Source organism: Octopus sinensis, linkage group LG18 (genome assembly GCF_006345805.1).
Source record: "Octopus sinensis linkage group LG18, ASM634580v1, whole genome shotgun sequence".
Classification (NCBI taxonomy): domain Eukaryota; kingdom Metazoa; phylum Mollusca; class Cephalopoda; order Octopoda; family Octopodidae; genus Octopus; species Octopus sinensis.
This window is the reverse complement of record NC_043014.1, coordinates 34898170-34922579: the sequence shown is the minus strand read 5'-3', so window position 1 is coordinate 34922579 and position 24410 is coordinate 34898170. Positions and strand designations below refer to the sequence as shown.

Sequence of the window (24410 nt, the reverse complement as noted above, 5' to 3'; positions counted from 1 at the left end):
TAAATACATACATGCATGCATATATCAGCCGAAATTACTACGATGATCCGGTTCTTGACTGAAGACTGAGGGGTTCGAATGTCCTGTCCATGTTTATTGTATCGTCTTCTAAGAGTTATACGTTCTTGTCCATGTTGTATTTTTCTACATACCTTAATATATATATATATATATATATATATATATATAGTCGCCATGATAGATCGTTAACCACTACACACATTTTTTTCTTTCCTTGTTTTTTCTGTGTACCTTTCTGTAGAAGAGCATAGGCTCGAAACGTAAAAGACTTTCTATTCCTGAGCGTTATACTAATACATCTGTTTGTTTTGTACACCACCTGTCTTCGTCTTTTGTTTTTTTCCTAAACTTTCCCTATATATATACATACATACATACATACATACATACATACATATATATAGCTGAAATTTACAGAAAAATAAAAGACGAAGACAGGTGTATTAGTTTGATGCTCAGGAAAGTGAGAAAGTCTTTTTTATGTTTTGAGCCTACGCTCTTCAACAGAAAGAAACACGAGGAAATAACAGGGACAATCCAAGAGATGAAACTTTAAGTAACAATTGTAAAATGCCAGCTAAGTACTATAGACTCTCTCTCTCTCTCTGTAAATACACACACACACAGCCTGGTTCTAGATGTAAAAGGAACAAGAGATGGTTTCAGTGATAACCTCTAATGTCACAATATATTAAGGGAAAAGCTAGTGAAGGGACCTCCATGTGGTTGCTTAGACAAAACACTCAAATCATACACTACCATTAAAAAAACACACCTATCCAAGCTTGTGCATGTTGAATGTGTATATGGTCATTTGTTTACATGTCTTCATATATATTGATATTTCTTTGCATATTTGTCTGCAAGTATAGATGTATGCATACATATTTATGCCCACTCCCTCTCTCTCAATGCATGAGTGTGTGTATGAAAGAGAGAGAGAGAGTTACTCAAACAAGGCTGACCTGCTGTTAAACAATATCCTGATACAAGACATTTCACATTTTTCTTTTCACATAGATAAATTATAGCTTTGTCTGCTTCAAGTTCCAATGTTAAAAACAAATCGTTTCACATCACTTGAAGTTTCTAAATTCTTATGGTATAAACTACATACAATTCTTGCTGGGGAGAACAAAACTTCTAAAATGAATTGAGAATTTCGAAGTATTACTTTGGTCCATGCTTACAGAAGATGTGGGTTTGTGTCCTATGTGCAACCATCAACGTTTTGTATCCAAAGGTTTTTGAACCCAATATTTATATGCTACTATTTATAGCTTTATCTACTTCGAGTTCCAGAGTTAAAAACGAATTATATGTATTGTGCAATGGATAATGATTTCAATGGTGATTTCACATTGGTTTGAGGTAAAATCAATTTTAAAAAATAATATTATGTATGGGGAAAAAATTTCTATTTAAAACTGAATCTGCTGGAGTTACTACCAAAAGTTCTTGTTTTTTTGCCCTCAAACAACTAGCATTGTAGTTTTTGAAATTTGCTCAGTTGATTCCAGTCAGGTGATCCTGAAAACAACATCAGGCAGGGGTGGCCATTGGTTTGCACACAAAAGTAACAATGTGTGAAGAAAAAGAAAAGAGAAAAAATGAAGGAAAAATAAATAAAAAGAGGAAGGAAAAACAAAAGCATAAAAGAAAAATGGGGAATAAGAAAAGGAAGAGGGAAGAAAAAGTACAAAAAGAAAATATACCATGCGTATGTATTTATGTTTATGTAGTATGTATGTAGATAAAATTTTCCTAATATATTGTAAAAATGAGTGTTTATCATAAACAGTTGCATGTATGCACACACACACACACATGCACATGCACATTTATAGTCTATTAATTCACAGGGATAGATGAGTTGTTCAAAACTCTGTTCTTCACCTACTGTGTGTTAATTTAAATATTTATCAGTTAGATTGATTGATTTTTTTTTTTTTTGGTTCTGTTCTGACCATGGTCTTCCTCAATTCCACTTTACATTAATAATATACATTTACATCTTTAACTTTATAACATGTTTTACAAAAATAACCTCTAACAGCCCAAAATCTAAGAAAAAGGTCCAAGGTCCAGAAATTTTACTATGTTCTTTAGTAAAGGGACACTTACAGGTCATGGCTTTTATGCAGTGGGACCAAATCTAGGTCTACAGGATTGCAAAGCTAGCATTAACCACACTACTCCACCTATCTCTGTATGTTTTTGAACTCCATCCCTGAGTAATACGTTCTAAACTTTTGCTCTTTGCATTTTAAATTATCTTACATGACTTTTGCTCAGAAGTAAGTGTCACTTGGTTGTGCAATGGATCATTATATAACTGTCCATTCAGAAATAGGTGTTAATATCTAGTGTGTGTAATACTACTTGTAAACATATATTCTGGAGCTTCTCATGCCTGGTTTTCAGGAAGCTTGCATTGTAGTGTTTTTTTAGGCATGCTTTATCTGCATATTCATATGCATTGATTGAATATGATTGAAAATAACTTTGGAAGGATGCTACTGGTTACACATGTGTAGGCAAGCCATTGTGTTAAGTGAAGAAGTGACATCCGAACATAAACATTCTCAAACATTCATTAAAGTCCATGGATGAAATAAAATTGAAAATAAGTTATATTGTTGCTTACATGTACATGTATTGAATGCACGCACACACACACAAACGAATCTACATATACACACAAATATATGGTCAATTTTTACCAAGCCAACACTACAACACATAGACAGTTGTTTGGCAAAGATTAGAAGACTAAATGCAACTTACAGATTCAGTGCTCCAGATATATCATGTCTCCATCTGGTTGAAAACCATCCTGTGTGATCCAATGTGTAGTAATTTACTGTATGGATAGACAGTTTCTGTGTGTGGCTTTTGTAAAATAGGAGTTACTGTGCAGCTAACTATATATGAGTGAATAACAAATATAATCTTTTCATGAAGATTTGTCACTATGTTTTTCCTATAAAATGCTTACAGCTTATACTGTTGAACACTGAGTGTGTTGGCTTTGGAAAATGTAGCCTAGTAATAATATATAAGCTCCAAGCTCCCTAGCTAGTTGCCAGATATACTTTATATGGTAACAATATATGAACTATGATATATCTAGCTGTAACTTTTAGGCAGTCAATGAACATGAATTAAATACAGTTGAAACAGAGACAACTGATGAAACAAATATGCAAGAACACTATTTCTAAAGTTGCATGTCACACATCTGATATTAGAGTCCTTGATGTACTATACCTGGATAAAAAAAACAGGGTAGTCATAGCTGGAACAACTTTGATTATTATAGATACATTTGATTAGAGTTGACCTTGGGCTAAACAACAACATCAATAACAATATGTTATTGACTTATTTAATAACTATGTAGGTCAAATTTGCTTAGCAATCACATGGTTCTAGGTTCAATCCAACTGTGAATCAATAGTTAACCCTTCAGTGTTCAGATTATTCAATCAAACATAATGCCTATTGATTCCCATTAATTTGAATTAATCATGCATTATCGCATATCTTCAAGAGCTTGATGGTGTAATTACTTAATGTAGAATAACATTGTAGGGTAGGTGTGAGAGCCTGGATCTGGTCAGTTTGAACATAAAACAGATTAGCTATTTTGGTCGGAGATGGCCGGTTTAAATAGTAAAGGGTTATCCAAGAAACTATGCAGAAAACGTGTTGTGTGTGTGTATGTGTGCACGTGCGTGTATACATAAACACATGAACATACACACACAAGTAAATATACAAACACTCAATTCCCCACTATTTTCCATTACTGTCTCATCTATCACTCACCTTTTCTATCACTCCCTTTCTCTTTTCCTCCTTATTCTCTCTTATCCTTTTGCTTCTACTACACTGGCTCTCTTTGATTTGTCCCCTGTCAACCTCTCACTATGGTCCTCCTTCATCATTCTCTCCTTTAACTGCAAAGGATGAAACAACCTCCACTGATGCTAGGGAACAAATGAACAGAGACATCATATTGTAGAGAAGATTCTAGTCTTGTTAAAGACATGACAGCCTCTTCTAGTAAAATGAATATAGTACACTCTGTAAAGTGATTGGTGAATAATGAGAATGTAGGGTAGAAAAGACTCTAGACTTGCATGGGAGAAGGCAACCTTTCTAGTACAGCTGCCACTAAAGATACTATCCCAGTACACATTGTAAATTGATTGGCAATAGGAAGGGCATCACGTAGTAGGAAACATCAAAAATGGGGCATATGACTGAGATGTGATTCCCAAGGACATTAGCTTTGAATTAAAACTGATTTGGCCCATGACAAATTGTCCAATTTGTACAAGAATGTAAATGCAAGTGCAAAAATAAAGATAGTAGTGGTGGCTGATGAGGAAGGGACAGGGGGAATAAGTGGTGATGAGGAAAGGAGGATGATGAGGAGAAGAGGGTAATGAGGAAAGGAGGGGAGGAGAAGGGGAAGAGGATGGGGTAGGAGGGGAGAGAAGAAGGAGAGGATGGAAAGGAGAGCAGGAGCAGGAAGGAGGAGGAGGATGTCTGTGTTTTCATTCATGCCAAATGTAACTTAGTGATGTGATAGATATCAATAAAATAACTACCAGACAATAAAATTAATTGAGGTCAGTGTGATCAACTAAAACCCTTGGATTTAATTGCTTAATACAAAAGTATCTATTAACAAGGGCCATGTTCACCTCCTGTTTAGTTATGTAATTGGAAGACATATCTGACCCAATATTAATCAAAAGCTCAATCAATGAAAGCAAAAGAAATATCATATATATGATGATGATGATGATGATGTATGTATGTATTATGTATGTATGTATGTATGTATGTATGTATGTATATATATATAATATATATATATATATATATATATATTATATATATATATATATTATATATATATATATATATGTAAATGTGTATATATATATATATATATATATATATATATATATACATATATATACATTGTACATTGTAATACTATTATGGACACAAATAAGAGAAATTATATTGCTGCATAACTGTATATGTTTATGAATGTATCTCTACATGTGTGGTCAATATCTGAATATATTTTGTACTACTAACTAGTATGGTTATAAAATATCAAATAGAAATTGTATTACTTATGTAACTATATATGTGTGTAAATGTATCTCTACAATGTGTGGTCAACATTTGAATATAGTTTGTACTACTAACTGTTATGCTGACAAATATTTAACAGGAATTTATTTGACTGAATAACTGTATATCTGTATGTCAATGCATCTCTACATGTGTGGTCATTATTTGAACACATTTAGTACTGCTGTTATGGTCACAAATATCTAACAGAAATTATCTTGTTCTGTGTGCATGGGTGCACATGTGTGAGTGGGAGAGAGAGAGAGTATTTCTCTACATATATGGTCAATATTTGAATGCATTTTGTACTGCTAACAAATATCTAATAGAAATTGTGTTGCTAGGTACCTATACGGGTGTGAGCATATTTCCATTACATTTTCTTTTGCACATGCATGTGTATGTGTGTGTGTGTAAATGATTTTGCATTCTATATAACCTGTAACTCTGTCTGTACATGACATGTTGAATAGAGCTGGACAGGGTAATTAATATCAAAATAACAAATAAAAAGCAACATTTTGAAGAGCAAAATAAAACATTACTAATCTACCACATAATCATAGATAATACAAAATGTGGACCTTCTAGCCTCAGTATTTTTATGGGGCACCAGAATAGACAATGAATGAAACAAACAAGACAAAACAGCAGAACCTAAATTTTCTTTTGGTAGTCCAATATTTTGGATCGATTGTGGCCGTTGCCAGCCTCGTCTGGCCCCCGTGCCAGTGGCACGTAAAAAGCACCATCCGATCGTGGCTGTTTGCCAGCCTCATCTGGCACCTGTGCCGGTGGCACATAAAAAGCACCATCCGATCGTGGCCGTTTGCCAGCCTCGTCTGGCACTTGTGCAGGTGGCATGTAAAAAGCACCCACTACATTCACGGAGTGGTTGGCGTTAGGAAGGGCATCCAGCTGTAGAAACACTGCCAGATCAGACTGGGCCTGGCGCAGCCTTCTGGTTTCCCAGACCCCAGTTGAACCGTCCAACCCATGCTAGCATGGAAAACGGACGTTAAACGATGATGATGATGAATATTTTGGATGAGAATTGGGGAGAATGATGGTAGTGATGCACAATGAAGTGAGCAACACTATTAACTTGAAGGAAGGATTTGGCTATTGTAATGTTTGTAATTTTCTCAAGAACACAAATTAAAAAAGAATCATTCAAGTCAATTTACTAGTATACTATTTCATATTATATGATGCTTGCCATATAAAAATGGAGAAGTTTCATTTGAAGCAAATTTCTTACACCTCAGGCTCAGATTAATCAATGGCTTGTGAGTGAAATTTGATAGACAGGAAAATGAGAGGAAGCCCCACAGGAAAGACCATTCATAGTTTTGAGTGATCTTTTGCACTGTTTGGGTGCAACACAATTTCCTTCTTTGTTTCCAAAAACTACCAGCATCAGGAACAAGAAAGCAACCTTAGAAAATATGACACTTTATTTCGTTAAACACGTCTTCTCTCTTCGATAGCCGTGTCTCAAATCACCGACGCTAACAAGGAATGCGATAGAATTTTTTCCCCCAGTTTTTAGCGCAGGTGCATGAGGGAACTTCCTTAGGCCTTTCCAAAAGGTTCCAGCCCTGCACACGCACACTGAAGAATGACGTCACTACACTTTCTTCCCTTCCTCACACTCATTTCAGATGACCTGAAAAATGTCCTGAGCACTACACTTCCTCCTTTGACTAAGCCCCACCCCAAAAAAGAAAAGAAAGAGAAAAAGACCCTCTTAAGAATATAAGTAAAACAAAGGAGATGCATGCAAGCAATAGACTTGATTTACTCAGATTTTACCTCACACTATGGGATGCCATCCATATGTAAGCATACGAAAGAATAAAACAAATATCTATCTATCTATCTATTTATTTATTCAACTACCATCCGTGCAACATCTATATTCCTTTCCATGCCTGTTATCTCTTATGTCCCTGCTGTAAGGCTTCACTTCCACACACGCCAGCTTAATTTAATTCATCCTTAGTCAAAAGACATCTGTTAATGTCCTGTTGTCTGCATTTGTATCTGTGTACCATTTCTCCGTTTTTTATTTTCTGTCCTTGTTTTCGTATACATTTGCTGCTTTCTTCTAAGGAATCTAGTGCTCTTAGCTTAGTGCTCTTCCAAGGAATCTAGTGCTCTTGGGGCTGGCCAGATTGGAGCAGTCTCAAGTATAACCAGCTGAAACTACAAAGATAATCTGGAACTCGACTGATGAAAGAAAACTCCGAATGACCCGTCCTTGTTTTTTCTTGTCCCTTTTTGTTAATGCCAAATGAACTGGCCAAGAATACACAACTAAAACAACACCTGTGTTAACAGTAGTCCATTGCAGTTTCTTTGCCTGATCCTGTATGTCACATTTCAGATGTGCCACAAAGGATGTCTTTGAGACCACAAAGCTTGGGTCACTTTCTGCCAAATCAGGACCCACTCTAATCAAAAACACACCACCAGCATTTCTTCATTGATCTTTTCTCATAGAATTATAACAAAGAAAGAAACACTTGGAAATGAAAATCAACAGACAACTCAGGTATACAACAGAAACTCTTTTAATGTAACACACTGCCTATCTGTCTCAATTAATTTTGTAAACAATCAAGAATTTTGAAAGAACTTACTAAAATAAATTTTAGTCATTATTAATCTAAAGTTTGTAACATAAAAAAGGGGCTTTCATGAAATTATGATAGAAGGCTCAAACTTAAATAAGAACACTTTAAAATGACTGGCTTTGTATCATTTGCATAATGGAACCAGATACAGACTAAAACAGAGTGGTATTAAACAGGATTCAGTTTGGGTTTCAACTGTTCTACATACTTATTCTTTATAGGTAGAAGAGAGAGCTTGTTATTTCTGTATGTAGTGTACACTATTTCCCCACCCCCTCTCTTTTTTACTTTTATTTTATTCATCCAATTTGTATAAACAACCATACATTTTTTAACAGGTTCTCATAATATCCTCTCTCATCTGTTGCACTTGTACCAAGAAAAGATTATTTTTATTATTGTTGTTGTCATGGATGCAGGCATTTACAGAACTCTATTGAAAAGGTAATTTCTTTCAGGATTATTGATTGGAAAAAAAAATTATGCTTTCTTCTTTTAACAAAGAAAAGGCTTCAGAATATTTAAATGGCTACCCCCATTGCCTGGAGTGGAAAAGAAGGGTTATCCTCAGACATTTTCATTATATACATTTATTTCTACAAACACTCATTTTGCTTTGCTTATTCATAGTTCAGTATGACCACCACTGTAGTAGTTGGAGGAAGAGCTAGCCACAATGATGATAACAGTGAACATAACACCCTTCTACAGGGTGTTATGGGATTTTTTTTTCTTTTTGATAAATTGTCTTCATCTTCTTATACACACTCAATACGCTAAAACTCATTATCTAATGTGTCCTTTCATTATTTAACCTTCAGTATTTAAACTGGCCATATCCAGCCAAAATATTCTACATTTTTTATGTTCAAACTGGCCAGATCCTGCCTCTCACACCTACCCTATGTCATTTTAAAAATAAACAATCACATCATTGAAATCTCATAGCTACAAGAGAATGCATGATTAGTTCAAAACAATGTGAATAAGCACTACATTTGACAGAGTAATCTGCATGCTGAAAGGTTAAGACTGTAAGAAATGATCTGAGGAAGGTTAGCCACTGTTTTTAGTAGACACCATACAAAGGCTCTCTAATAGTTATCATTGGGAGAAGGGATCAGATAGGCTGAAATGATGATGATGAGACATTAGACTGAACACCTGAAAGTATTTAGTTTCTTCCTTCTACACTGAAGTTCAAATCACACTGGGATCCACTTTTCTTTTCTTCTCTACAAAGTCAACATAAAATAAATACCAATCCCATACTAAGAGTAGTTCAGCTACTCTACAAATTTATGTCATTACCAGTACCGCCTGACTGACTGGCCCCCGTGCAGGTGGCACGTAAAAAGCACCCACTACACTCTTGGAGTGGTTGGCATTAGGAAGGGCATCCAGCTGTAGAAACTCTGCCAGATCAAGACTGGAGCCTGGTGCAGCCATCTGGTTGCCAGCCCTCAGTTAAAATCGTCCAACCCATGCTAGCATGGAAAACGGACATTAAACAATGATGATGATGATGATCAAAGGAACTAACTGAACCTAAAGATTAAGTTATAAAAATACTACTTGAATTGTAGTGTTGGTGTTGTTTTGATCCAGATCAGCCCTGATTGGTCCTGGTGCTTCACCAGTAACCATCCCATCTTTTTTTCTTTTTCGATATGAAGGACTACCACATATAGAAACTATTTGTTGGCTCATGTAGGTAATGTATTTAACCCTTTGGCATCATGTATATGTTAAAATATACTGCCTAATGAAGAATTTATTAAAATAACTTTGTTGTCATGAAGCTAGTGTCTGGAATACAAATTAACATGAAATTTTGATGGTAGTTTTAATTTAGACCACTTTAAAACAGTGAATTTGTATCAGAGAACCAGAGACAGTTTGAGGTAGGCTGATATCAAAAGAGTTAAGGAATGAACTTAGTAAAACATACACATCCCCATGCAAAATTTGTAACCCAACACTGCAAACTAAAATACATATCAATTAAACAGTGAACTGAGCCTTAACAAGATACCTACTTGGTATATTAAGGCAGCAAGTCCTTCAACAAGATCACTGTCAAGAGAAAGAGACAGGACACTGTATACCTTCGCCCATTCGAATAACCAAACTGCAACCCTTATTCAGATAGCAGATAGCTGTAATAAACTCTTTTTAAACAAAAACAAAAAATAGCCATATTAAATAAGAAACTGTTTCTTTATAGGATTTCCTATAGTTTATAAGTTCAATCCTAAATACATATGTGTGGCCAAATCCTAACTATAAGACACTGTGAAGTGGTTGGCATTTGGAAGGGTATCCAGCTGTAAAACCATGTAAAAAGCACTCAGTCCACTCTGTGGGGTGGTTGGTGTTAGGAAGGCATCCAGCTGTAAAACCATGCCAAAACAGACACAGAAGTCTGGTGCAGCCTTCTGCTTGGCTAACTCCTGTCCAACTGTTCAACTCATGCCAGCATGGAAGGCAAACGTTAAACGATGATGATGGTGGTGGTGGTGGTAATGATGAAGAACTTAAGTTTACACAGTGGCGGGGGGGCACATCCATGTACCTAGTTTGTACATAATAATAGGTGCAGGCACTCGTATGCACACACACACACATACACCATTCTAGTACATATTTTATTGATTCGTATTTATTGAATGTCTAGGTTTTTCTTAGGGTGAGGCATAACATAACTACATAACTCAATGCACCAATTTACAATCATATACACTAACACATGCATGTACACACACACACACACACACACACACACACACACACACACACACACACACACACACACACACACACACACAAACACACAGTGAGCTTCAGCACAGTTTTGTCCACAAATTTCACTCACAAGGTAATATTGGCCAATCCAAGGCTGTACAAGAAAACACTTGCCCCTGGTACTTGCTGCTCAGTGGGATCCAACTCAAACCCATTTTGTTGCGAGGCTATGTGAATTACATATGTATACACATATGCATGTGCGCATGCATGTATATATGTATGTATGTATGTATGTATGTATATGTGCATGCACATGTATATACATACATACATTATTAATTTTTTTTTTTTGCATATATATATATTCAGAAATATTCAAATGTCGTTGCTGTGTAGTACTAAATCGATAAAAGATGTTTTATATATTCAAATTAGCCAACATGTTTTTGCAACAGGACAATTAGAATTTCATTTAAATATATTAATGTTAAATAATCACATATATTGCGGCCTTGTTTGTTCTTCTTAATGTACAAGATGAATATGTAGCACGGTCTACTAGATATTATTCAAATATGTCCTCCATTAATTCATAAGTTATACATTTAAATTGCCAGAGATTTTCCTGGCTGTTTTTCTTCTTATCCTTTATTTATTTTTTTACCTTCTTCTTTTCTGTATCCCACCCATTCCAAATGTAAAAGAATTCAGTTCATAAATGGTTGCTAAAACAATTTTATCAAAAGAGAAACAAAAAAGTTTACATAAATGATATATGTGTGTGTGTGTGTGTGTGTGTGTGTGTGTGTGTGTGTGTGTGTGTGTGTGTGTGTGTGTGTGAGAGAGAGAGAGAGAGAGAGAGAGAGAGAGAGAGAGAGAGAGAGAGAGAGCATGGATGTGTCTAATGTGTGTATATATGTGTATGTATGTATGTGTAGATAGATAGATAGATAGATAGACAGATATATAGAGAGAGACATGTATATATATATATATATATATTGTATGTGTGTCTAAATATCATACACGTTAGTGAATGCAAAACTATATTAAGAAGTTTGCTTCACAACTACATGGTGTCAAGTTCAGTTTCACTGCAGGACACCTTGGACAAGTGCCTTCCCCTACAGTTGTAGATAACAAATACCTTCGAAGTGAAACTTGGTAGATTAAGATTATATGGAAGCCCACACGTGTGTGTGTGTGTGTGTGAGTGTGTGTTTGTGTGTGTGTGTGTGTGTGTGTGTGTGTGTGTAATGGGCTTTCACATAGTTTACTAACTTCCAAATTCTACTTACAAGGCATTCTCAACTACAAGACTTTGGAAAGAAGACACTTGCACATGTATGTGAGCATAGATATGTGTACATAAGGCGGCGAGCTGGCTGAAACGTTAGCACGCCGAGCGAAATGCTTAGCAGTATTTTGTCTGCCGCTACATTCTGAGTTCAAATTCCACCGAGGTCGACTTTGCCTTTCATCCTTTTGGGGTCGACTAAATAAGTACCAGTTACGCACTGGGGTCGATATAATCGACTTGAACCGTTTGTCTGTCCTTGTTTGTCTTCTCTGTGTTTGGCCCCTTGTGGGTAGTAAAAAAATAGGTATGTGTACATGTATATGTGTGCATATGCATTTGTGTGTGTGTGTGTGTGTGTGTGTGTGTGTGTGCATGTGATGGTCTTGGGTTCGCAGAGCACTAATTGCAATTAATTGAGAGAATTTTCTCAATGTATATATGCTTGTGTGTGTATGTATGAATATGTATATACATTTGTTTTACACCTGCTTTTCCCTGCTAGCATGAGTTAGATGTAAATATTATTGGAGCATTATTTTACAACTGGGTGCCCTTCCTGTCATTTATCCTTACTTGTGCTTCATGTATCTTCAAAAGCAAAGAAGCAGTAAACAATTTGTCAATAAGGGAAATGACAACAACATCCATGTGCTTTTAAAAAGTGCAAATGTACACAAAGATACATACACGTGCATGCACATGTACATTTTAAAATTCACTCACAAAGCATTGATCAACCTGGCACTGCTGTACAAACACTTGCCCTAGGTGCTATACCACGGGACTGAACCCAATACCACATGATTGTGAAGCAGACTTCTTAACCATACAGCCATACCTTCACCTTAATCACACATACGTGTGTGTGTGTATGTGTGTGTGTGTGTGTGTGTACACAATGTCCAAATGGTTGTGTTTAAGTTTGGTAAAATTTATAATCAATAGGTATAAATAAATTGTCGCAGTTTCTCCCAATTATACCTAAAATCAATTACAAAAGTCATTGATCACAAAAGCGATCAATCTGAACAGTTTGATTAATTGACAAAATAAATTACAACTAACTAAATTTGCATCTATATATCCATGGTGCATTTGCATGTGTGTGTATGGTGTGAGTGATGTAATGTATGTAAGTAATATGTGCATGTGGGTGAAGTGTTTGAGGATGTCCATTTAAGTGTACATGTGTTTCCGAGTTGTGCAGAAGTATTGTGTGTCTATGTTTATGATTGTGTGCACATACAAGCCAAGTGTGTCTTTAGGAGTTGATTTTTTTATTCCTTGTACATGTACATGTAGTGGCTGAAAGGACATACAATTAAGCATGAAGGGAGTATTGAAGGGATATAATACACACATACTGCTGTCTTCCCTTTATATACACACTACAGTACATTTGATTCGCCATCATTGAAAGACATTGAAAACACTCAAATTCTATGCAATATTTTCCATAAGTATTTCATTTTGTTCACTTTCTTTTTCCTAATCATGATTATTATTTGAATAAGCATATATTTAGTCAAAAGCAAGTTTTGCTCATATACAAATTGTATGTTGAACTTACCAAAACAACCTTTGATTTTCTTTGTATTTTAGCATTTCACTGTAAAACTATTAGATTTTCTTGTTTGGAACACGCATGATTCTTTAGTGAAAAATTGGAGAAACTTCCTTTTATGTTATTTTTTCTTAATCTTAATTCCAAACCCCTTAAAATAACATTCAAATTTCTTTGCCAACTTGTATTTTAATGTTTTTGTGAAAACCTGTTGAAATATAAGAAGCTTCTTCAACATACCTGGTTCTTTCATTTCTTTCACCATATTTCATTTAACTTCAATTATATTTTTGGATTAAAAAAAAATTCTTTTAATTTATCTGCACACAAGGTATGCATCACCCCTCAGATGCCATTTTCCATTATTATTATTATTATTATTATTATTATTATTATTATTATTGAGTGAGAGAGCAGTACACACCATCAAAGTGCCTCTGAGATACAAAAATATGATGCCCAATATACCTGTCATGACAGCCCATCTGATAACCATATATGTGCAACATGGTGGCCCATGTCAAAATAAATAGTGCAAGACTTTGAGGGCAGGGCCCCAGTTAGTAGCCCATCCCACTTAAAAGGTCCCTGAATAAGGGTTGTTTAAGGATGATGTACAAAACACCCATGTTTCTAGTGGTGAATTATTCAAATCCCAAAGAATCCATCTGAACACTTATCTATGATGCTCCCCCACTACTCCTACTCGTGATCAGAGATGCACATATCATCAACCATTAGGGGACATGCTCAACTGGTTAGGGTCAAGCAACTGACAAGTAAATCTGTGGTATTGAGCAGAATATTTGTTGTAGCCCATCTTTTACAATTATTATTATTATTATTATCATTATTATCATTACTATTATTATTATTATTATTATTATTATTAATATTATTATTATTGCTATGATGGTGAATTTGGAATAGACATCAAAGAACCAAAACAGAGACATTAATCTGGTTTGTTACCTTATTGTTCTGACTTCAAATATTTCCAGATGTCCACTCAACTATTAAAGCATTCAACTATTGATGAAACACAAGTCAGTTGTTGTTTAACCTCGGATTGGCCCTGAACAGGTAGATTTTAAATATGATGAGTGCACTAACTGACCTCATCAGTTATTTAATCAGAATAGACCTGAAATGTCCAATATTATCTCCAATACTTGCAGGAGAATACATAATTTATGAATATCATTTTTCTTCATTGCAAGATATATATATATATATATATATATATATATATATATATATATTAGTTAGTCTCTTTAATGTTTCAGTTATTAAATATGTTAACATTAACATAACTATTGTTTTTCCATGTAGATGGCATTTCTGAATTATTTACTCTCTAAAGCAACAGAATTCTACTGTTGCAATGCAAAAACAAAAGGAAGAAAGAAAAAAAAAAAAGGGAGGATTAAATTGGTATTTGATTTCTAGTTGAGATACAACCTTGGTATAAGAGGAATGGAGAGGAGGAATGATTGTGAGTCTGTAATGTTCATGCTTTCATCAAAAGAAATAGCAAAATAGCAATGTAACTGATTGTCACTAGAAGGCAAAGTCAAATATTGGCTAGAGTTGCAGAGAAAACATAGCACATTTTCTTTTCACACCAAATGTGAACAGCATGTAGTTCATTGGCCTATCATCTGAACTAGCTGAGATACTTCAAACTAAATATTCCTGTGTTAAATATAATGGCTTATTGAGTCATATTCAAATGTAATTAATACAGATGATAAAAGAAAATTATAAGAGCAAAATAAAACTTCAGCAAAAAATCCTCTTTTCCCCACATTGTATAGGTTGAGAAAACCTACCTACATATATAAATATTTGAAGGGACAAAAACTTACAAACTTACAAAAACTTACAGAGGATATCTTGGAGAAATTTTTAATATAGATATTTGTTTATAGCCCTTGTATTACAAGAACTTCATTTGGGATTACGCAAAGATGTCTTTGCATGATTGCTGGCCCTCCCAGACACAGCAGCCAAATTTCCCTCAAATTATCCTCTCTCTCACATTATCTTACTGAAGTAATGACTCACTGGATAATGTAGTTCCGGACAGATAATGGCTAACAAAAAAACATAGGATGGTTGCAACTCTAATGCCTTTGATCATATATCTGCTTGGCAGAATTGACCTGAGTCCAAACCACAACAACCTTCTTGCAGTTAGATGCACTAAGTCAGTAGGTGTTCAATATTTTACTAACATAGTGCAGCATTAGAGACAAGATACTAACAGAGGACTTGTTAGTCAGAAGGCCATCACTATCAGCTCAGGTAGCCTTTACTGGAGCAAACTCCACATAAAAGATAAAAAGCAATGCAATAGAATTGTTTTATAAGACAGAAATAATTTGTGCAGGAATGGCAATGTGGTAAGGTTCACATGTAGAAGGTTTCCTTTAGCAGCTTTCAGGTTAGATCTCCAGTCCAAAGATAACCTCCCCCTTCTGCTCACCAATATTAAAGACCTTGAAAAAGAGAGGGTCTTGTGGGATGCCCTTTCACCTCTCACCAAGTCATTTAAAGGATGTCAGTTAACACACTACTAATATATACTTTCGCAGTATGTAACTCTACATTGGGCTGGTATTCATGATAAACAGTCAAGCTAAAGAAATGAAATTAAAAAAAAAAAACTTGCTACTAACATTTACTGCATTTTTAAAATAAATTACAAGAGTAATCAGCAACAAGAATTATAATGGATATTTTGTAAGTTTTTATATATTTCAGCTATTCTACTATACACCCACAATCAGTGCTAATTATAGATATTTGTTATTCACATGTATGCCAATATATTTGAACAAACCTAAGTTAAAAGTGGCTATAACAACTATCAAATACACATTGGAGTCAAATAAAGGATCCCCTACATGGTGGTCTAGCTGTTAGAAACAGCAGCTAAACCTTCAAATCACAAGCAACTGACTTAAAACAATGCACAGACAAACTGGATGATGATGTCTTAGATACGCATTCTGAAAAAAAAAGGTAGGAAGCATGATAGGAATGCCTTTCATCATATATAGGTCTAGTCAGTCAGGATTGATTTGAGGCTAAACAATAACAATATAACTCCACTCTTCTTTTTCGAAACTACTGAAATAAACTTTGTCTAAGCAACATCTGTTCACAAACACTAAGTCTTTATGTGGCATTAATCAAATAAGAGACACATACCCTTGGACAGACAACTGAGAGATCACAAGTACCTTTCTAAGAAGATCGAATACCAAAACTAAAACAAAAAGAATTAAATAATTTACCCAGAAACACTGAAATATCTGCAGTCAAGTATGAAAATACAAGCTAGTTGAAGCTTAACCAGGTAAAACTATTGATTACCCACTTGCCAAAAACAACACAGAATTAAACAAAGGTGTGTTCAAAGCAATCTTGTAAGTGGGTTAATATTTCACCTTTCTAAGCTAGATTAAATAAAATACCAGACAAATCTGAGACCCCCTTCGGTCACGACACAGACCATGGGATTGCACCTAGAAAGTTACTTTCCCAGGCACAAGTCCAGGCAAGGTTGTTTATGGAAGACCAGCAGTCGCCTATGCATGCCGACCTCCCCTCTCCACGCCACTGATGTTATCTAAGGGAAAGGCAACAGTCGATACAGCTTGGCACCTGTGACATCGCAACCCATTTCTACAGCTGAGTGAACTGGAGCAAACTGAAATAAAGTGTCTTGCTCAAGAACACAACACACAGCCCGGTCCGGGATTCAAGCTCACAAACTCACGATCATAAGCTTGACGCCCTAACCACTGAGCCATGTGCCTTCACAACCAGATAAATATTGGGGTCAATTTACTCAACTATATTCCACCCCAAAAATGCGTGGCCTTGTACTGATTGCAAGATACTAATTTTGGTGGCAGACATGATAGAACAGGCTGCAATAATCCTTTAGGCACAGGACATGAAATTTTGAGGAGGGGGGCTAGTTGATTACATCAGCCCCAGAGCTAAATTGGTGCTTAACTCACTGACCCCAAAAGGACGAAAAGTTGACCTTAGTGGAATTTGAACTCAAGGTGTAAAGATGGACAAAATGCACTTGCCACCTTAACAGGCTGTAATAATAAACATGACACAATAATTCATACATTAAATGTCTATTTTTAAAGATAATTAAAATTTAGTTCTTGTGTAACTTCCCTGAAAGTAAACCAGTTATAGTACTTAATAATCCAAACAGCAGTGTAGCAGAATTTTTCCAATCTGTGGCTATCCTCTTTGGTTGTTTCACACTCAAATATTTACAGTAGTGATGTGCACCATGAATTGTCAACTATGTCAACAGTGTATTTTGTGATTTATCTCCAATAGCAAGAACACCAACAATTAGGCAACATTTATATAATTAAACATTTATATAATTAAAAAAGAGCAGTCATATCTTATTCAAATTGCACATCTTATTCATAAAACAGAGATACAATGGATAACGTAATCCTAAACAAATTGTTGTGAAAAATAAAAAGAGGCAGAATAGTATTGGATGGAATACTTCTGACCATGGATCAAAAGAACTGAGTCTGACCTAGGAGCTAAAAATAACAAGCCTCTATGTCAGGGGTTCTTAACCGGAGTTCATATGGTCCTTGGGGTTCCACATAAGATTTCCTGGGGGGGATCCACGGATGCAATTTAATAAATTAGAGGTCCACAGTCATTTTTCAGGGATCATGAAAAATTTGTGCTTCAGACCATTATAATTTGAGTAATAAATTGGTTATACGCCCACAATACACAAAACATATTAACAGTTTTTATAAAACTACCAATAATAGTTTATTACAAAAATACAATAGGATTTTTGAAACATTGACTGGCTATGGGGGTACACACAAGTAAAATAGGAATCAAAGGGATCCATAGGTAAAAAAAAATGGTTGAGAACCCCTGCTCTATGTGATTACTTGACTCGTTAGAAAGAGCAGCACAAACGCCCTCGAATCACATTAAAAGAGCAAGGATGCATAAGATATTTTGTTTTAAGTGCACAATGCTAGTAAAAGAAAAAGACAGAATGATCAAAGCTGAAATGTTTTTGATCATAAGTTTGCTGGATCAGTGCTGACCGAGAGTTAAACAAAAACTCTCTAAATCCAGCAGTTTTCACAGTGTAGCTTGACTACCACTCATCTTAAGCTCTAGCAGTAATGATAAAGATTATGCTTTGCAGAAAAGGTTTAATAAAACTAAAATATATCTAATATATACCAAAGATCACTCAATCACCACTGCATTCCACAATTCAATTTTTTAAATTCTGGAGTAGTCTCCCTTGCCATTTTAATCTGATGTTTTTTTTTTGTTTTGATAAGTTTCTTAGTCCTATCTTTACTTGTATAGCTTTTAACTATCCTTTCCTGCAGACAAAGAAACCCTCAACCTGAACTAGGAAGTTCTTTCCTTTCACTACCACTTATGAAAGTCAATATAAATAATTGCCACCTTAAGCCATAAATTAAAATAATTTATAATTTCAATTTACATTTCGTCCTGTTTTCAAACAATAAAATGCAAAACTTTTTGAAACAACTTCTCTTAAGATCACAAAAAGGCTAGGTAACATGTTGCTATTATATATATTAAAATCTATCTCACAACTTACCAAATAGACAAAGTTGCCTTAAATCTCTCAAAAATAGGGCTCAAATTCTTAACCTTAAAGCAAGAAGTTGTATATAATGTAGAAATACACAAAGAAATTAACAAAATAAGAAAATAAGCAGTACAAAAATTATTAATGGAAAAAATATTCAAACAGAAAAACAGACAGCATGTAAATAGATATATAGGTTGGCAGATAGCTAAATGGAGATATATGGTGATATAGAAACAGATAAACAGATAGATAGATACAGTATAGATAAATAGGTAGATAGAATGTTGATATATGTGTATGTATGTATATATATATATAGGTAAATAGGTTGGTAGGTAGATAGCTAGATAGGTTTAGAGATACATAGGACAAGAGAGAGAGAGAGAGAATAAAGAGAAAGAGGAGAAAAGGAGTGGTGAAGTGGTCAGTGATTGATATCTAAGTGAACACTGCCTGCTGATATTGTATTGACAACATGATCGCAGGCTGAAAATATATTCATTCAATATTATTCATGAAGCGTCCAACACCTATCTTCTCCATCTTAGCTCATGAATAATAAAGAGCAATAGAAAAAGAGGACGATGATATTTATCAGAATATTGATGAATATTCCATATGTACGATCACAGCAATTTATTCATGGATATATTTCATGGTTCTACAACAGTAACCATTTAATTTGCTGACTAAGTTGACCCGTGCCATAAAATTGTTCTGACACTTGAAATCCATAGACAACCACATGGCTTCTTACCAATTATGACTGCAGTTGGCTTCCTTGTTCTTGACAGGCTTTGTAGCATTTGCAGGCATACATAACAATACGCCCTCACAATGTACTCTAGATTTGCAATTAAAGGTAAGGCTCAATTATGCTCTATTCAGATTGTAACAGTTATGTATCTTTAGGTGGAATTAAAATTTCAAATTTCTATTCCATCTTCTAAATTATTGACAGAATTGTCATACCATCAACATTTTATATCAGTTTTTCAATGCTAGCATGGGTTGAATGGGTCTCGTTTAACATATGCAACACCAAAGAAAACTAACCAAATTTAATGTATATATTTAAGTGCATTTAATGATGCTACTTCGCTAAAGAGGTTGTCTCATACAAGGAGGACAAAATGTCTCTCTATTATGAATCAGTTGTTATTGGGAATTACTACCTTCCCTTATAGAGAGGTAGTTTGTGATACAGCTTGCAGAATCCATATATCACCCACACATTCGTGGTTTTGGATGTCCTTTATATTATAAACCACTTTACAGAGTGTATCCAGTGCATTTCATCATGCAACTAAAACTACAGTGGTTGCCCCTTATAAGGAGAACTAAAAAGCCCACACACTTCCACCAGTATCATTTCTTATTAAGAGCTACTACCTTCCTAAACAGTTACTCTCTGTGATACAGGTTGTTGAGTCCACATGATATGTTTTAGTGATTTAGGGGAGAGGGATTGCTTAGTTATAGAATGAGGGGACAAGGAGGTTACTTGATGTGATTTTACATAACAGTTGTCTCTAATGCAGGTAGAGATAGTCAGGGGAATATGCAAAAGCATCAGGAGTTCTTGAGAAGGAGGCTGTCTTCTAAACTCTACATAGACCAGTATATCGAGGTATGTGGCCTTCTGCTTAAGAAATCATCATCATTATTATTGCTGTCAGGGTAGATAGATTTAGTATATGCATACACACACACACACACACACTGGTCACACAGTGTAAAACCTAATATAGGAAGAGAGACTTCCTAACACAAATAGATAAACATGCCTTTCTTGATTATAGATATAGAGTCCTTTTCAACAAATAAAATTCTCAAATAGATATAGTTGCACAACACCTGTGAAACATGAAGCACATGTTCATTCAGGAATCCTAATACATGCCCACTATACAAACTCTATCCTGTAATGAGTAAGCAAAAATTTTATGAGGCAGATGTTACGCCATGGAAACCAAACTTGTACAAAATTCATATGACTATTTTATCATCATATATCCTCCTTTGAACATACAGGTAAAAATAACACTACAAAATTGAATCCCAGCATCTGGAGATTAAAAGTAAAATTCAGTCTATAGTATTAAATAGAAAATCCTGGAAAGATCTGGATACCTACTAAATTTAAAGCAAATTGATTTGATCTATGCTCAAGAATTCTCAAAAATTTTGTTTAAACAAAACTTTTAATCATTAAATCAAAAATATTCAGAAAATGCAGACACTTTGTAAAGCACCTATTACATGAGAAACACCAACTTCACTTTATTAGAAGTACATAAATGTTCAGACACCCGAAATTGTTTTGCCTTAAACTTTCTTTGCTCAATTATTTTCCTGTTTTCCTTCTATGATTCACCTATCTTATTTTGATTTCTATTTTTCCTTTCCATGCCTATCATCCCATTTATCCTTTTATTTCCCCTCCCACTCATAAAAGTTCATCGCCCTCAATCACATTTAACTATTACTTCCTATAACTTCAAAAATGTGTGATGGTGTCTCTTGATGGACCATTTCATAGTGAAGAAGTACCCAGTTTCCATACATCTCTAAGGAATGGTCAACAAACTGTGAAATAGTCCATCAGGAGACTCCCTCTTTTTTTCTCCACATATCAATAGTATAGAAAGAATGTGCTTACATTTTTATTTAACCACAATGAGGCTTTGTAATATTTCATTTCTAACTTGCACTGTCATCAATAAAATAAACACACACACTTCATTTTCTGCCTACCAAATTCATTCATAAGGCTTTAGTTGACTTGGAATTAAGAAGACACTTGGCCAAGATGCCATACACAGGGACTGAACCCAAAACCACATGGCTGCAAATAGCCATGCTTGAGGATATTGATGATAATAATTTATATTAATTTATTCTTTAACCTATTTTACCAATTGAACAGCAGCCATGTTGGGATACCCGGTATACATCATCATCGTCATCATCATTTAGCGTCCGCTTTCCATGCTAGCATGGGTTGGACGGTTCAACTGGGGTCTGGGAAGCCAGAAGGCTGCACCAGGCCCAGTCTGATCTGGCAATGTTTCTATGGCTGGATGCCCTTCCTAACGCCAACCACTCCGTGAGTGTAGTGGGTGCTTTTTACGTGCCACTGGCACAGGTGCCAGACGGGGCTGGCAAACGGCCACGGTCGGATGGTGCTTTTTACATGCCACCAGCACGGGGACCAGGCCAGGCTGGCAACAGCCATGATCGGATGGTGCTTTTTACATGCCACCGGCACGGGGGCCAGGCAAGGCTGGCAACAGCCACAATCGGATGGTGCTTTTTATGTGCCACCGGCATGGAGGCCCGTTGGGGCAGCACTGGCAATGGCCACATTCAGATGGTTCGCTTACGTGCCACCGGCACTGGTATCACAACTACAATTTCCATTGATGGTGATCGATTTCGATTTTGATTCTCACTTGCCTCAACAGGTCTGTGAGAATACATACATATATGTATAGGGTGCGAGGGGTATTTGAGGACACTTAAATATCAGTATATTACTCTCTTCAAACCAATTTAAAGGTTTTATTTCTTTCAGATCTCCCATAGCAGATAAGAAGTTACAAGAAATGAAAAGAACATGCAGTCATTGTTGCTATATGTGCAGAACACTGGAAATTAGAAATTGCCAACTTTCTAAATGTTGCAAGATATTTTGTACACAAAGTTCAAATGGAACTGTGACGAATATTTCCTCTATCAAAAAAAAAAAAACATTCTATGCATTTGGACACTATGAGGATACTGCAATTCATCCAACTGGTTCAAAATATTATCGTTGATGATCCTGGGAAAAAAATCAATAAGGGTCATCGCCAAAGAGCTTCAGGGACTAGAGTTGACTATTAGATCTATGGTGCATGAGAACATTCAACACAGTTCATATGTATTGAGAAGAAGTCAATTCATGTCTGTAAAAAACAAAGGAAACCATTTGATCCATACCAAGTATAACTTATAATATATATTTATATTTATATATAATATATATAACATATAATATATATATAATAAATTTTATATTATATGTTATATTATATATATTTATAATATTAAATAGAATCCAAGGATGCTAGTAGTGGTCTTTATTGACAAACCTTGTATTATACTGACATAAAACTCTCTAATCTTTCCTTTTTCCCCCTTCATCTTAACCCTGATGAAGGATCCTATTCAAACAGTAAGGAACTACACTTTCTATGGCAAAATTATTTTACTTTTTCTGTCACTTTTCCAAATATATACATTCATATATAAATATAACCACTAGTCTATTGCTTATTCATCTCTTTTGTATGTGAGAGACTTATTTTGCCAGGAGTCAATACTAATTAATTTTTCTTTTTTGTCAGAGAAGAAACTTCAATTTAATGGAACAAAGTACATACATTTATGTATTAATATAACTCAGTTTTCTTTTCTTTTTCATTTCAACTATAAGGTCCTTAATATTTATGTATATATGGGTCATTTCAATTTGGCTGAATCTTTTCTGTACAACACAACTATATTATTTCATTAATATATTATTTAATAATATATTATTTCATTAATTGCACTATACTATTTCATTATAGAAGGAGAGAGAAAAGCAAAAAATATTTTGGCCAAGATATGATAGGAAAGCATTTCACTAAGATTACTTTTTTTGTTTGTGTTTTTTTTTTGTATAATTCACAAGAAAGATTAGTTGATACACTGACACATATATTTATAGTTCATGTGCCACTTCAACCATCTTTTGGTTTTTCAGTGCAAGAGGACAGAAACTCGGGAACTCAGCTAAAATCTTTTATTTGTTTCAGTCATTGGACAGCAATCATGCACCATGCTAGAGTATCACCTTGAAGGGTCTAGTCAAACAAATCAACCCCAGGACTTGTTTTTTTTTTAATCTGGTCCTTATTCTATTGGTTTCTATTGCCAAACACTAAATTACAGGGATGTAAACAAATCAATATCAGTTGTCAACTGATCAGCAAGGAAAACACAGACACAAAGACACACACACAATGATCTTCTACATAATTTCTGTCCATCAAATTCCTTCGCAAGACAAAGGTCAACCTAGGGCTAAAGTAGAAGACAACTGCTCAAGGTATTATGCAGTGGGAATGAACTCAAAACCACATGATTGGAAAGCAGACTTCTTAAATACACACCCATGTCTGTGCCTGGGAGTATATTTTCTTTATTAATTAATAATTATTTCTAACAACTGAAATATATGCAAAATTGAGAGCACAAAATGCAAATTTGATCTAAACGAAAGATTAT

At 35.0% G+C, this 24410-nt stretch overlaps 1 protein-coding gene and 2 long non-coding RNA genes across 7 annotated transcripts in view; all 3 read right to left on the bottom strand.

Annotated features, from left to right (window-relative positions):
- LOC118766977 overlaps window positions 1–24410 on the bottom strand; it is a 389104-nt gene that overhangs the window by 188646 nt on the left and 176048 nt on the right. The window lies entirely within an intron of this gene.
- Window positions 1–24410, bottom strand: part of LOC115221716 (POU domain protein 2-like) — a 190684-nt gene that overhangs the window by 66093 nt on the left and 100181 nt on the right. The gene's annotated exons all lie outside the window — the stretch shown is intronic.
- LOC118766975 lies at window positions 3600–23354 on the bottom strand. 2 transcript variants are annotated; one of them, XR_005002894.1, is made up of 3 exons: window positions 23328–23354; window positions 13291–13300; window positions 3600–3716 (listed from the first exon to the last, which is right to left on the bottom strand). It is a non-coding gene; the product is annotated as an uncharacterized LOC118766975 (long non-coding RNA). The 2 variants fall into 2 exon arrangements; XR_005002893.1 differs by lacking the exons at window positions 13291–13300; window positions 23328–23354 and adding an exon at window positions 18313–18371.